The 17,250-nt window shown below is 34.6% G+C and overlaps 1 protein-coding gene across 1 annotated transcript in view; it reads right to left on the minus strand.

The window, feature by feature from the left end:
• LOC135071687 (CD63 antigen-like) overlaps positions 1 to 17,250 on the minus strand; it is a 62,157-nt gene that overhangs the window by 16,131 nt on the left and 28,776 nt on the right. The window lies entirely within an intron of this gene.

The raw sequence follows: 17,250 nt of genomic DNA on the forward strand, positions 1-17,250 counted from the left end.
TAAAATATTAAAGGTAATGTTTAAGAAATAAATAATAACTCTCAAATATAATGTATTTTTAACAAGATGAGCGTTTACGTTAATATCATCATTGAAACGACCTTGTCTAACCGGACCGCTCATTGTCTCATCGATTGAAAGCCAGCTCAATATCGTGAAGAATCGCTTACAATTCTTAGGCCTTCCTATTTTTATAACGAACGAATATTACCTACCATCATTCGTGTTCCAACACATTAATGGATTTAAAAAAATCTAGACAAAAGCGGACATAATGGCCTATATTATTGCCCCAAAGCAGCGGTAGGGTTGTAAAAGCCAAAAAAGCCTCCTTACGGAAAATGAATTTATTTTATAAATCTTAATGAGGTCAAGTTTTAGTTCGAGTTGGCAGGTATATCTAATCAATGATTTCTATAATTAGCATGAGTTTGACCGTGTTTAGGTAATAAGCAGATTTGCATAACTTGAAACATTAGACGCTATGAAAGAATGCTACTAGCCTACTGATGTTGAAACACAACTTTGAGAACGAAGTTCATCCAGTTTAAGTTGTACTTACAGACAGTCTTTTCATTGACACTGTTACACTGCACTTACTAGTTCGAAAGTAGGTAGGTAATATCAATTACACCTAATGAAAATCTTCATTGTTATTCAAAAAACAAATGAGACGCAAAGAAGAGAAAACTAATTTCTTCCTATTAATTCAAATTAAGCATTACGTCAGTGAAAGTAGATATTAAACCCCCAAAAACTTTCGTTGTGACAGTTAAATAAACTAAATAAGGTCGAGGAGTCCCAGGGGACAAGTAACTTGTAACCCGAAACGAGCTTAGGGGGTAGGGTAGAGAAAATGTTACGAAGATAGGAAATTTATAAGCAATAATATTCATATTTTATTGTAAGAATGAGCATAAATTCTATTGCGACTGCAATTAGTGACATGTGAATGTAGTGTTGCTCACGTTATTTAGACAAGTTCCGCAATCGAGCTGTTGTTACATAAATAGAGAGAGAATCTGTAATACAATAATTCATTACACTATTTTGTTACAAGCGACGCGCGACGTTAAACTGTTTTAGTTGCCAATCTACGTTAAAAGTAACCAATAGTTCTTTTTAATTACTTTTATTTACTTTATTTATCTTTAATCAGAAAACCACACCTTTCAAAATTAATATCAAAACAAACATCAAATTGGCCATGGTCGAGCGGTAGTTGGCACGGCTGGCACTGCTAAATAGGGATTTAGGGACTCATTACTTATTACCGAAAATAAACCTAAGATAACATAATAATAAGATAACATAATGATAAGATAGGCTTAAGCTTGGAAATAAATAAATAAATAACAGCAATATAGAGGCTTAAATAAATAAAATAGAGCGTTGTCACATTTTTCATGCAGAAATCGAGAATTTGGCAGATTTCGAAATTATTTTAGTCATATAATTTATTGTTATAGCTTCTTTTGACTTATATCATCGTAATTATCATACGTTTTTACGGAATGTCTATTGACAAAATCTCGTTCAAATTGGATTTTTGCCTACGAAAACAGCGAATTTCGAAAGCCCGATTTCCAGGTAACTCGCGAAGGCACAACTTTGAACTAATATTACAACAAATTTATTTCTAAGTAAGAAGATAGAATGTATTCATTAGAATAAGCATACCCTGAAGAAGAAAGTGTATTGAGAAAATTTTGATGTTTCATTCATTAAAATGCATTTTTATCATGTCTAAGATAGTCAAAATTCGAGAAAATTACTGCAAGAAAACAGGTCACATCTCATAATCTAAAAGTCATTTGGCAACATAAACTACTTTATACTTAAGAAGAAACATAGTACTATTATTGTGTGAAAAAGAAAAAATATCTATCTTCAATCTTCAAATGAAAAATTAATTTGAAAATACTATAAAATCGGGTGCATCAAATGGCATAAATCAGTCGTGCTTTGGCACTCGTAGACGCCGGGTCTATGTCAGTTGACTGCCCACTGACGTATATGCGTCACGCGTGATTTTCTCGTAAATTGTAGTATGATTGAGTACTTTTGATCCGCAAGTATTTTTAATTATTTGTTTAGGTAAATCGGACTTGTAATTTCTTTCTTTTCAAACTTTTTATTATTTTACTTACAGAATATGGGTAGAATAGATAAAATATATTATTATGGTATCTGTTTGGTCAGGAAAAAATAAATGACTAATAAAATTTTTAACAGGGTGTCAAAACATTAGTCTATGCTATTGTGTTTCTACCAACATAAAATATACTCTTCCTTACTAATAAAAGTTGAATAGCGTCTGTATGGTCACACAACGCTTCGTCATGTTTTTCCGAAAGTTCAATTACTGACGACTGAATGAAAGAAATTGGTGCGTAACTATTCATCTGATATTAAACGTTTAGTAATAAAGGGGTAGGTCAGGTAAATGGCAAATCCACCAGCGGTCGCTCGATGACACTTAGATAAATAGTTTTATAAAACGTCAACTAAGTTGGTTAGGTATTTGTATTGTAGATACTTATACAGTGTGAGTCACGTTAAAGTGTACATATGAAAATAGATGAAACTAGACCTATTTTTATCGTCAAAAAAGAGGTCAAAAATTTTTTGAGATTTTTTTTAAATTTTTTATAGAATTTTTTTTCTTCCAATTACTTATTGTAAAGAAAACGTAATAACTTTTAAACTAAGCGGTATATCCTGATAAAATAAAAACAATAATAATGCTAAATAACAGGCGATACTAAAAAAATACATAAAATACACAAAAAAGGCCAACAAATAATAAAAAAAATATACTTTTTGAAAAAAATTTGCTTAAAAATTCGTGTTTTTTTGGTTATTTGATAAATTTCTCAAAAAAATGCCCCTATAACTGGGGGTTTTTATTACTTTGTATTATTCTCTATCATATTACCTTCGTAAAACCAAAAATCGCATGTCTCTATCCCTATCACAACTTTTGCAATGATCGTTTGAACTAAGCCGCTCCGGGCGCGCCATTCAACGCTTCGTTGAAACTGAAAATTGAAAATGGCTCTAGATTTGTAATTTTGATAAAGACAAGTTAGATTTCAAATAAAAACAAAAGATTTCGAAGTAAAATAAGCATTTTAGTTACAATTAAAATTGTCTCTACCTGTAGCGGAGAATAATGTTGTGGCAGGCCTTTGTTCAAACGATCATAGCAAATGTTGTGATAGGGATAGAGACATGAGATTTTTGGTTTTACAAAGATAATACGATAGAAAATATTACAAAGTAATAAAAACCACCTGTTATAGGGGCATTTTTTTGAGAAATTTATCAAATAACCAAAAAAAATACGAATTTTTAAGCAGATTTTTTTCAAAAAGTATCATTTTTTATTATTTGTTGGCATTTTCTGGGTATTTTATGTATTTTTTCAGTATCGTCTGTTATTTAGCATTATTACTATTTTTTATTTTATCAGGATATACCGCTTAGGTTAAAAGTTATTACGTTTTTTTTACAATAAGTAATTGGAAGAAAAAAAATGCTATAAATTTTTTTAAAAAAATCTAAAAAAAATTTGACCTCTTTTTTGTCGATAAAAATAGGTCTATTTTAATCTATTTTCATATGTACACTTTAACGTGACTCACACTGTATACAAATGAACGTATAAAATGAGTTCATTATTTTTTGTAAAAGTATAGGTACAGGGTGGAAACGATAAGTGATTTCACTTGATTTTTAATTATACAAGATATCGAGAAACTGTTTACTGTTCCTGTAAGTGCTTCATGAGCTCTTTAAAACAATAACAATAAATAGGTCAAAGAATAAACTGGATCTATGCGAAAATTCAATGTTTCCGAATTTCATACTAAATGTATGCCGCCAGCCATAGAAGTGTTAATTTTTTAAATTTATTTTTTTAATTGAGTAATATTATAATAATCAAACAACAAACTCGTAAATTGCATTCTTATTTAAATTATTTACGGAAAACATGATTTTGTAACACGGCGCGCCCTTTTATTTACTTCGAGCGACAAGCGCCGAGCCTGCCACTACGTCACAGCGAGGACTACGCGCGCGCGCAGCCGGTTTACCCTGCCCCGAGACCCCGCACGCCGCCGCGTACGTCACACGCGCTCACCGGCTGGCTATAAAAGGCGTGCGAGCCGGCCTAGAAGTCAGTTCGTCCGCGACGCTCCGCGCTTCCGTACCACGGAACACGATGCGCCCGCCGGATTGAACTCGCACACACCGCGATGGTAAGGTCTGCTTCCGTAACACGGAACTGACTGGACATCGCGTTGTATCGTCCCATGCACGCTTCCCGTGCCTACTAGATAGTTAATAGAAATAGTAACTGTTGTCTTGTAGTAGCTAAGTTAATTGCGCTAATTAGAATTTGCTCATTGTTTACATTCAGGCTTAGCTCAAATGCATAATCCAATCCTGGTTTTATGACTTAGATAATTATTCACGCTTCTTGCTATAAATTTATTAAGTGAATGCTATTGTACTAAATATGGCCCTAATGCATACGCCGATCCTAGTTTTATGCTTTGCACATGCTTTTGTTATGAACTTTATTAATTAGACGCAATTGTTTAGTTTTCAATTAAGTTTAGATCATATGCATAAACCGATCCTTGTTTTGTGTTCTAATTGAATTACTCACGCTTTTGTAATAAAGTTTATCAAGTAAATACAATTGTATAGCTTACTATTGGATCCGGCTCAAATGCATATACCGATCCTCATGTTTCGCTTTGAATATTTAATTAGTCAATGCAATTAGTATTGCTTTGCTCATATGTACATGCCGATCCTAACTTTACTGTGATAATTTGTTTGTATCGACTAACTATTCCGTGACTTGAGAGGTTGTCTGCTTTGATTGTGTAATTTAGTCATAGGTTTGTTGGCAATAAACACGAGATAAAGCCCTATACAATTGGTTTTGGTCATTTCTCTCTGTAGCTCAGGTTCCCCCCTCTTATAAATAGGGCGACCCAACGTGGCGCCCTCTTACAATTGGGCGTCCCAACGTGGCGCCCTCCTACAAATAGGGCGACCCAACGCGGCGCCCTCCTATACATTGGGCGACCCAACGTGGCGCCCTCTTACAAACTGGCTCCCAACGTGGAGCCCTTTTACAATTTTAGGTTTAACTTGCTACAATATCATCAAGAGATACTAATTAATAAATACTAAATAAACAGATAAAGGGGACGGCATTAAGGCAGGGTTCGAAAATATCCGATATTTATTATAAATATAAGACTATTAGTCTATCCATTCATTATCTAGGATCGGCAAAATGAAACAATGTGTTGCTCTTGTAAAATAGTGATATTTTCAACAATATTCTATCATCTATTCACACAGAAATTGTTTACGAATCACAACAGAGAAACGACATTTAAAGTTAATTCATCAGCTTGTCGATTCCTTTAAAATTATTATACATTTTCATCTTCTAAAATAATAAAATTTTCACTTTAATAACACCATGTCAGATGTCACATGTCACATGTCAACATGAAAAAGAAAAGTAGCTCTGCTCTCTGCCTAATTAAAAAAACAACTAAAGAGGATTTATTCTCTTATATAAATATCAAAATATCGGATATTTATGATATATATCCGATATATATCAACTTTGATATATATCAAATTTGTATGAAAGCTATTCTATTATTTTATTGTATTATTTATGAATACCATTGCATATGTGTCACATAAACATGTTTTTAATGTTTTTAAAACTTAAAATCACACAAATAAAGCAAAAACATAAAATCTTCTTGTAAATACGGCAAAATCAACTAAAAAACTAAAATCTTATGTGAAAAAGTACAATTAATACAGTTACAAATTTTAAAAATTGATATAATATATCATCAAAACCGGCTGGATATACAACGTGTCCCAAAATTCAAGGATAAGCCGGCGCCGCAGGCTGGACATAGTCATGACTACTTTAGGAAAAATAAGAAAAAAAATCTAACTTAATTATTTTTTAAGTTACACAATAAATTATGAAATTCGTCGAAAATTGACACCCCTTATGATATTTTACATTACCACGACCACTATTTTTAAAATATTTCTGTTTTTTTGTTTGTATCGGCAACTTAAGTAGTGTTGCTGTCCACCCCAACTCTTAAAACCCCCAGAATCCTTGCAGTTTTTACACAAAAGTTAATCAAAATATGTTATTTCCTTAAAATTTTCAACGATTTTTACTTTCACTCCACTTTGACTCGTCGTTTTGTAAAAAAAAAGTATGAACACTACTACGGCAAGTTTTTTATAAAGTTGACGCAACTATTCAAGATTCCAAAATGGTATAATACTCTAAGAAAACTAGTCACAAAAAAGATATCCGTACCATTTTTACAAGCACTTCGCTTGTTAGTTAGTATGGGACAAATCTTCCAACTGAATTTAAGACCAGTTCTCCTCAACCGATTGAGCTGAAATTTGGTATACTTATGTAAGTACTTGGACCATGAGATTGAGAAACAACAACTTTATTTTACTATTTTACTTTAGTTGTTTCTCAATCTCATGGTCCAAGTACTCGGGAAGACAAATCCAACGAACCCAAACTTGATAAGCTTCCGCCATTTCATTTAGGAGTTCCCATGGCCAGCTCCTGGCCAGCTCTTGACTTAATCATCAGGACCCTGGACATCATCTAGCACTAAAGTGCTCGAAAATACAAATCTAACGAACCCAAACTTGATGCGATTCCGCCGTTTCGTTTAGAAGTTCCTATGGCCACCTCCAGACTCCATCCAGCTCAATGGTACCATAATATTGCATTGTCATCGTACTTACATAAGTATACCAAATTTCAGCTCAATCGGTTGAGGAGAACTGGTCTTAAATTCAGTTGGAAGATTTGTCCCATACTAACTAACAAGCGAAGTGCTTGTAAAAATGGTACGGATATCTTTTTTGTGACTAGTTTTCTTAGAGTATTATACCATTTTGGAATCTTGAATAGTTGCGTCATCTTTATAAAAACTTGCCGCAGTAGTGTTCATACTTTTTTTTTACAAAATGACGAGTCAAAGTGGAGTGAAAGTAAAAATAGTGGAAAATTTTAAGGAAATAACATATTTTGATTACCTTTTGTGTAAAAACTGCAAGGATTCTGGGGGTTTTAAGAGTTGGGGTGGACAGCAACACTACTTAAGTTGCCGATACAAACAAAAAAACAGAAATGTTTTAAAAATTGTGGTCGTGGTAATGTAAAATATCATAAGGGGTGTCATTTTTCGACGAATTTCATAATTTATTGTGTAACTTAAAAAATAATTAAGTTAGATTTTTTTTCTTATTTTTCCTAAAGTAGTCATGACTATGCCCACCCTGCGGCGCCGGCTTATCGTTGAATTTTGGGACACGTTGTATATCGGATATACATAATTATATCCGATATATATCAAGATATATATCCCTTGATATATATCCTCGAACCCTGCATTAAGGCACTCAGAATTCTCAGAAACCATTGATTTCGTGTTTGTTTGTAACAGTATTAAATGTATGAAAGCTGGAAATATAGGTTTTTTGAATAGATTCAGTTCGTTCTTAAACATATTATTGATGCCGTTTGCTAGGTCTCATGAAGCACTTTTTCAGTAAGCCTAACCATTTGTTCGACATCTTGTATACCTACTATAAGAAATATTCGAGTGAGATCACTTATCGATTATTTTCGTCATCCTTATTTCGGTCATTCTCACGATCAGGCGTTCTCAGCCTAATTACCATATCATTTTTGAAATTTGGCTTAATTGACTTAAATGCATTTAAATATAAAACACATGAAAAGTACGAATTTAACAATCGTAAAGGCGTCAAATTATTCAAAGCGGTTTTTGCGTAAATGAGATCCAAAAATTTTATGGTCACGGTAATTAGATAAGGCTAATACTTAATCTAACGGTAATTAGAAAAGATATGTAAAATAGCAAAAAAAACAACATCTTGCATTGATAAATTTGTATACAAATATACATAGCGTCATAAAAAAAGCTGTAGGTACACAATAAACCCTTTGCAAAACGAAAAACACTAATTTCTATTATTTATTGTATCAAGTTATTTTCAGTATACTGCAAGAATCGAGGCTATAACAGGAACTTTAATCATAATTTATTTGATTTAAATGTGGTACAAACGATTTAACGTAAAGATAACACTGCACAACAGCATTTCTGATGATTGGGTTATGTTACATGATATTAGTCCAATTTTTAATGACGATTTCAAATCTGTGATTGAAATATCTGTATCAGCTCTGGTTAAAAAAATATGACACTTGGGTCTTTTTGTAAAAAAACACTCTTTTTTTAGAGATGATTCTATTTTATGAAGTTGTTAAGTTGAAAAATCTTTCTTTTATTTGACTTCCTTGCTGATGCTGAAGGCAGACAGCGTTTCTGAATGATTCAACAGCAGTCAGCCATCATGTGTGCATTCCAGTGGCCCTGATAGCGTCCCTCTATCGTACGAAGGCCCTGGTGGATTTGCTCGCCATGTTATTCACTTAGATCCTTAAGAGTTGTGATAAAATTGTTCAGGTGATTGCGAAGAGAGTGTAATTCGATGTTTATATTACATCCAACCAAAAAAACATGTTTGTAAGTGACTCATACGTTGTTCGATGTGTAAGAATAGAAAGATTTTTCGGATTTTCCAAAAAAAAATATTAAAATGCCATAATAACTCATTCCGTGTCTTTTCGGAAGACTTGAAGATCCTAAATCTCTAAAACGATCGTTTAAACCATCTTGGCTTGATGGTTTTGAAAATTTCGGGTCCCATTCAAAGTCTCTACCACACTGACAGTTTTCGCCTCAAAATCCTCATGTGAAGTATCAACATGAGGTTTAGGTGACTTCTTAGGGTTGAAAAGACGTCTACATGCCAAACGTATGCAAGGAATTACCATTTAGTTCAATATTTTTTGGTTACTACCATTTTTGTTCAAAAATAAAAATAACAGTCGTCGCGATGGTTCAAGGGTTCCTTTCAGATCATAGCGGTTTCGTACCTAAATCTACACATATTCTTATTTGTTTATAAACGTAAAAACTCAACGCATCTTTTCCATGCCTTTTGCGGAATTCAAGGCTTATCTTTCATTTCCACTGGGTCCCCAAACTAATTTTTGTAAGCCAATTTTACGAACTTTGTCACATTTAAACGGATTATTTAAACATATCCTGTCCGCAAATGAAACAAAATTGATTTAGATCATTCACACAAACACTTCTTAATGCTACCATATTAAATTATACAAAGAAAACATAGTATTTTTTGAACTGTCGGCGAATTAAGACTGAAATTTAGCAATTTTTGAGTGAAAGCTATAACACGTAAACAAGAGCTGCTACGAAAAAATGGACGGCAGATTCAGAATCAGCGACGTCAAATTAGTAAACATCATGTAATGAAAGTCAATCATCAGCCAAAAGTTGCAATTTTGTTGTGCAGTGTAATTAATGGATCAGGAGGCAGGTAGGAGAATTAGACTTTTCGGATATGCATATATCGAAAAAGTAATTAATGATATAAGTGATTTTTCCTCTTTTTAATCTATCTGCGATCAGCCATTATCAGATTAAATTGAATTTGTAATAATGACAGTTCCAGCTCTGCATATCCCATGATTTGTCACCTCGATTCTTTTACAACAAGTTTTCAGATTGATGCTATTCGCTTTCTCCTGAGCCTATGCAGAATTCTCAGAATTTAGAAGGGATGCAGCAAATAGATTTCATGACGGTCTAGTCTTTGTTTGTAAGCTTTACAGGAATTTTCTACACCCTCTTTGACGTTTGGTATCACTTCAGTGGACTTTGTAAACCAAGGTGCACAGCTCAAGATTTTTAATACTTTATTTTGAAAACGTTAAAGTATTTCTACATTTGCGAGGCTAAGTCGCTGCCATTATGTCTGCATGAGTCTTAGGATATATTTGTATATTGTTTGTTCTCCAAGCTTCTTCTGCCCAGTATCCATTGCATATATGCAAAGGTAATATGAATAGATTTTAATGGTATTATATTAGAATTAATTAATGATTTAACATGTAAATATCAATGATATTAATAGTAAAAATAAGTGTCTGGTACGAGACATGTTTCACGCAGGGGTGACATCTCCTGGCCATCAAGAAGCCCCGATTTCACTCCAGCTAACTTCTTTTTGTGGGGTTACCTTAGGGGTTAAAATATACTCTAAAATCCAACAACCATGCAGCAACTGAAGCTGAACATTCGTCATGAAATCGAATCTCTTTCGAGGTTACTCTAACGAAAGCTTTTCAAAATTTTGATGTCAGATTGAAAGAAAAGTACGTAAAGTTGTTATGGGAAAGTCTAGGTATATTTCATATTTTATCATCATACATAATTCAATCGTGAGTGCAATTTGTAGGTAATAATTTTATGCAACGGTGATTATAAATATATGGTAATTAGTACATGGAAATTATAAAACGATAGGTTTTCTTCAAAATTTCCAAAATCTGCAGCTTATGCAAATACTGTCTTACTACAACGTATGAAGGCCAAAGTAATGATTCTATTTAAATTAACAACGTGGATCTACCTTCAAAAATCGAATATAAAAATAAGGACATGGTAAATAGAAAAATTGAAAACCAAAGATATGGTAATTATACTCTTACGCAATTCATCGACGGTACGCCAACGCAATAGACGTCTACTTGCTAACAGGTCTTAGAACTAACTAAGGGCTCGCGCCGCGCGCGTAAATGATGTGTCAAATATTATTATTTAGGCTTGTGTGTCCAAAAACAGAAAACGTCACGGGAATTAGGACTTTCGCTCGGACAAGCAGTTTTTTAATTCTAATTATTTACAGAATGGTTCTATTGAATAGATATTTTGCTATGCATAAGACAATCTTTTGTACTCTTTAAAATGTTGAATGGAGTGAACCAAATCTATACGACATAAAAATTACAGCCAACTTTTAACATTAAGTCGGTGTGCGGACGCGTAACGGTAATTAGAGAACAGAGGTTCATGAAATTAATTAAGTCACAAATACTTAAAATAGAGGCCTATGATTTAATGCACAACTGGATAGGGTTGTTAAGTAACATATAAAAATACTTGCATGTCTCTAATTTGTCATTTTTAACGAATTAACAGCCCGGACACGCAAAAACTAGCTCATCTGAGAATGGCCGATTTGTATTAAATTTAATTAAAATACACTAAGGCTAAAATGCACCACCTAACTTTGACCCTAACTGACAATAACCGGTGTTTTATGTTAGACAGAATTTTGACATCCAAAATTTTGATGTCAATGTTAAAGTAAGACGGTGCAACACGGCCTAACAAATGTATCGTAGACAGTACTTTTTATTTTCTTCATAAATCTTTCTTTTCTTTGTAAAGCTATCTACAAGCTTTTATTTTCTTTGACATCTGGAGTTGTAAAATCTTGCAACTTAAAATTTACTTACTTCCCGTTTTCCCATTGAGCTGAAATTTTGCATGTCTACACAGGCATGCAAAATTTCGTTTCATTTCGCACTAAATAATTTAATTTACACGTGTTTTCATGCGATGGCCAAGTTAATATATTTATGTAAAACGTTAATGATTTACTGGACTGGACTTGGTATTACATGGATCTCACAACTTTTTACCGTAGAACAACTGAGTAGTGAGACTTGGTTTTTTGACAAGTATTGTTTTTGATGGGTTTGTATTACAGAACGCATGTGTACCTAATGGGATAACTGTTTAAAAACACGATTAGATAAATTTTGCTCTATGGATAAAAATCTTAAAGTTACCTCTGATTTTTTAGCATTATACGACCGTGGTTTATAATAATAAATTCTATAAAATCACAATGATATCAGTATTTACCTCTTTGATTTCCTGACTTGTTTAGATTTACAAAAACTAAATATTTATTATTAACTTTTAGATAATAATTTGAAACGGCGCTTACGATGTTTAGTTACGAGCTCTTTGATGGACACAGATATTATAGATAACGTTTAATAAATGGCACGCTCGTTTTCATACATTTCATTCTATTTATTTAACCTATCCATATTTATTTGCGGAAACGTCACAAAATCAGAATAAATTTTAATTTTTCCATCCCGCATCATAAAAACTAAAAAGTCAAAAAGGAAAATTTAAATAGTAAATATTTTTCATAAACAAGCTTTTGATGCTGTAAAAAGAATAAAATAAAACATAAATTCTTTCAAACCCATCAACTTATTACTTTACTCAATTTAAAGATTAAAAACTTGTCGCGGGATTTACTAGTGTAAAAAATACATTAATTACGTAACTTGATTTTGCTAAAAGTCTGATCTGACACATAAAAAAAAAAAAAAAAAAACAGAAAAAATCAAATAGGTAAATTTATACATTATTTCTTTATTATTATGTATGATGTACTGTCTTAGGTACGATACAACTACGGATTAAGATCGTTTAGTCGACGCAGCGTTGAAATTGTACAGATAAATGCAGTTTGCGCACTCACTACGCGACGTCAAGCAATAAAAACCTAAAATTCGAACGCCAACTTTTTGCTACAACGCTCTTAAACAATCTATCTGCATCTGTTATTTTGTCCGCATGGCCGACCGGCTGACTGAAGGTCAGGGCCAGATCATGTCACGTGGCTTCCACAAAAACAGGGCAACAGTTGGTAACCACCTCAGATCATAGAAAGAGAATAGATATGAAGTCGCGCGTAACTACAACGAGAACCAGTGTCCCCACATTTCCCCCACCACAGCTCCCACACACACATTCAACTGTGTAAAAACAAAGCGACTGTGAGTCTACGACAACATGTGCAACCGGCTTAAAAGTGCTGTGATTGCCCAGAAGGCGTGCCTTATGGCCAATCAATGGCCGCGTTACGTGACGCACACTAAGAAAATGCTAGTGAGAGAACAAAGATAAAATGGAGTCGACAAGATATCGATACTTTAAATCGCTAGGGGCAAGGCTCGAAACTAGTTTCACAAAATGCTTATGTATGAAAACCTTTTTATTATTATACGTTATTATTAACTACTATCACGCATTTACTTTTTAATTAAGCGATCTGCGTACCGCATATGTTTATCAAAAATAATGCCTATATTAGGCTTTCAACTAGCTCTTATAGTAATTACATAGTTGACAGTTACTAATTACTTCTACTGTTATTATTTTTTTGGTAAAATCTTATAATCGCAAGTAACACATCATTTTTTTATTTAAAATTACAAAATAGAAAATTATAATTTACTTCTATTTATCGATAATAGGAAACCGCATTAGAACACGAGCACGGCACTATGTTACGACCGGCACATGCGGCCGTACTGTGTATTTTCACACGACAGTGGATATAGGAAGAAATTAAATACATTGCGCAGTAGTTGAGCATGACATAAAGTAGTTGCTAACTAAATCGTCAATGTACAAGTGTGTTAGAATTTTTATCACCACTGATTTCGATATCGCAGTAACTGTTACGGCACTGAATTCGTTCGTAAAAATGTTTAGTTATTTTTATTTATAAGCAAAATACCAGTGGATTTGCAATACTTACATGTAGTAAATGATTCCATTGTTCCTGTAGTTCTTCGTTTCACTTGTTTTATTGCACGTAACGACGCATTATCCAAAATATCGGAGAACATTTCCTTAGTACGACTGAATCGCGACTAACCTAGCTACGCGGCCGATGTTCGTTTCTGGGCATATCGCGGAGACACGCGCCACGCCCCCGTTTCACATCTCGACGGTCCCTACGTATAAAAACGTATCTGAAAACGGTCAATTTTACAGGAGAGCGGTTTGAAGGTTTAAACATGTGTAGCTCGCGTTCCATTTATCATACATTGATGAAATTTGGTATGATAGTTTTATATGAGGTATATTTTATAAAACATGAAGAATTATCAAAAAATAATCACAATAAGTGTATTATTTGTCATTTACTCACTTATACAACGGAAAGTTTCTAATTACAAATTACGTAAGTGGTACTTACTAACTTTTACGTCGGAGGAATATATTTGTTTAAATTATTAACTGCCACATAAGTAGTTGTACACGGGAACAAAGTTCAGCTACTATTACAGTAACTCTCTGTACGAGTCAACTCGCACATTTTTATTACTAATTAATTTATTGTTAACTTGCATTTTATTCATGCACTTTGGCCAGCTACGCCTGACCTACATTTGGGACTTTGGTAGTTCTAACATTTTTATAATCAGTGCAATAAAGCATTCGGCAGCTAATACACGTCTTTCAATAAATTCCATCAGCGGTTGATACGGCGTAGTTGTCTGACATCTTGACATCAGTCTTACTTTGACACCACATCTTACACTCTCACTCTAGGCCCATAGTCCTGCTCGACGAGGCATAACAGCGTCCCGCCTCGTTTCCCAGATAGTTGCATTTTGGAGGCACTCAATGTCTTAAGATTCTTCATTATCTAAGGGGTCTTTTGACTGAAGAATACTTGTAGAACCGGTAAATTTTCTTTATCAATAGTGCCGGCCAAGTTTGACAGCATGGCATCGAGTACGAAGATCCACATGGCTCTTTTTTGAGTTCGATCTTGTGGAACATTGAATACAACTGGGTACTAAATGGAACCCTTTTCAAGGCATGGATATTTCAAGGTATCTGTCATGCAGATAGTTTCATCATTACAAGAATATCCTCATAAATAAATAAATAACTTTCACAGCGAGGCGGCTTGCCTGGTCGCCACAGACGGCATTATGGTCGCCCTAGGCCAGGGACCACATATATTTAAAGGCATCCCTGACACCTTCACTTGACGCCCACACCACTGTCAAAACTAAGGCCCAGATAAAATATCTAAGAGTTATCCTGTTAATCACCAGTGGCGCCAAGTAGTGAGCGCAAATACGGTGACCTTATGTATATAACCAGTGGCAGCTCGCACTTTTTCCAATCCGTCGCCGTGCGAATGGAAGACAGCTTGCTTTTTCATGGCTGCTTCCCTAATTTGGAGGTGCGAAAACTCTCATGTCGGAAGGCTATGGAGATACGCTATCTATACTGGTACCCTCAAAAGCATGATTCTGTCCCATCTAAGGCATCACCCTCATAGGAAAGGGTAACGCTGCCCATCTTCTAAGACCTTAACAGACCCAGAAAGTCTACAGGGCTACATCGTTGTCTTTAACGCAGCGTGAAGAACGAGGTGAAAGCTCCGCCATAGGAGGACAGAGAGGCCGTTTGACGTGAGACTCGCTAGACTGTGCTGTAGTCTAATAGTTGATAAACCACCTCGCCGTGGGCCGTGGCTAAGTTGGGTCGCCGAACCTTATTCGCACTCGTGCTGAAGTTTAAGGTTGCTCTAGCGATCGCACCATGACTGGGCACGGATCCTTCGAGCCCTACCTGTATTGCGGTGGCTAGGAGCATACGACACACCATATTCTTGCGGGATAGCATAGTCAAAGCTATGTGGACGGTAAGACAAAAGTTGGGTGGTAATGAAGCACATCTATCTGAGAAGACAAGGTGCCACAAGAAGCTGCAGTACGATAGCGCAACTACGAACCAAGTGCGGGTGCATTTTAATTCGCTCCAGGGAAGGTGACAGTATGATTGCCTCCTATCTTCCTTCCTCGGTAATGGCCAGCGTAACGGGGGCGTGAGGCCGCACGGAAGGCATTGCATAGATAGGCCACCACCACCGTCTGCTGACGGTGAGTGTGTGTACGGAAAAGCTGTGTACTTCCAGTTGCTCTCGTCCCAACTGTCGCCGTGTAGGTGGGAGATCTTTGTCCGGAATCTCAAAGTTAGCACTTATAGAGAGTGACGGGGCACCAGGGTATTTTTAGTGGGTATACCTCATCCTTCTGACGGGTATATGTTTGCAATAATCATGTAAGCATTATCATGTAATAGTAGATTCTAAATGCAGTTAATTTAAACTTTTGTTTGTAAGTGTTACCTGCTTATCTTTATTTCTGAATGCCTTAATATGCTTAATAAATAAATAAAATAAATTTTACGATTTTTTACTTATATCATGTATTATAAAGTAGTATAGGAGAAGAACTTGGTTGCGTTGAGTCTAATAAATGACCCTATACTTCAGTCGTGTTGTATATCATATTTTGTATTGTTTTGTCTTCACTTTTGTGTCCACCAAATATTGCTAAAATACAATTTCTCAGCGTAAAACACCGTTACTGGCACTAACTTATAGACATAAAACAAACTTTTCCAAAGTAAAACATTTATAGTGGCAGTTACGGCTAGAAGATTCTTGAATTTTCCGACGTAAAAATAAGTAAGTGCCACCTACGTATAATAGTTACTTTAATTTTCCCGAGTAAAACAACGCAACTACGTTATGCCTACAGTTAACTGATTAATTTACCGTTGGTTTAATGTTGACTGAAATAAATTAAGTCAGAAATCATAATAATACCTATTTCCTTCATAAATTACGTATCAATTTACTCGATCTGCGCGGATGAAAGTGGCAGTTGCGGGGCTGGGCGCGCGGATTAAGGCGTGCGGTCCAACGTAAAATTTCTTAACTCCCACTAATGCAATTTTACTGCGGAAATCGTTCTAATTTTGTAGTTGCGGGATTTGTTTTTTGACGTTTTAAGGTTCAATTTGAATAAAAACTGTATGTTTTTTTAACTGAGCCGAAACTCTTGGGTGCTCTGAAGGTTTTGCAAACAAAAACGGCAAATCACGGAACTGGTAGATACTGAACTATACGTAGGGACCGTCGATCTATTCCCTTCTATGATCTGAGGTAACCATCAACTTGTAGAGTGAAATTGTTTATTTTCCTACGCAGTATAAATCCAAGTAAACAGCTTGGTTATCTTAGCTAATGACCTCCAAGTTGAAAACTATCGTATCAATAAATAAGTAACAAGTATGTAGTTGCATATGACGTTAAAGACTGATCAGTCATTAATGTTTGTTATTATTATTTATAATCAATAACTCTAGTTTATCGTTGCATGAATGAGTCTACAATAAAGATTTACTTCCTTAAACCGCAATCACCACAAGTTCTAGAAAACACGTCATACTTATGTTTAAGTAAAGTACTAAACGATGTTATGGAGTTTCTGAACATATTCACAGTTAAGTACCCTTGTGCCACATGGAGTTAACGAAATTTTTGTTTAGAAGGGGA

Source organism: Ostrinia nubilalis, chromosome 5 (genome assembly GCF_963855985.1).
Source record: "Ostrinia nubilalis chromosome 5, ilOstNubi1.1, whole genome shotgun sequence".
Classification (NCBI taxonomy): domain Eukaryota; kingdom Metazoa; phylum Arthropoda; class Insecta; order Lepidoptera; family Crambidae; genus Ostrinia; species Ostrinia nubilalis.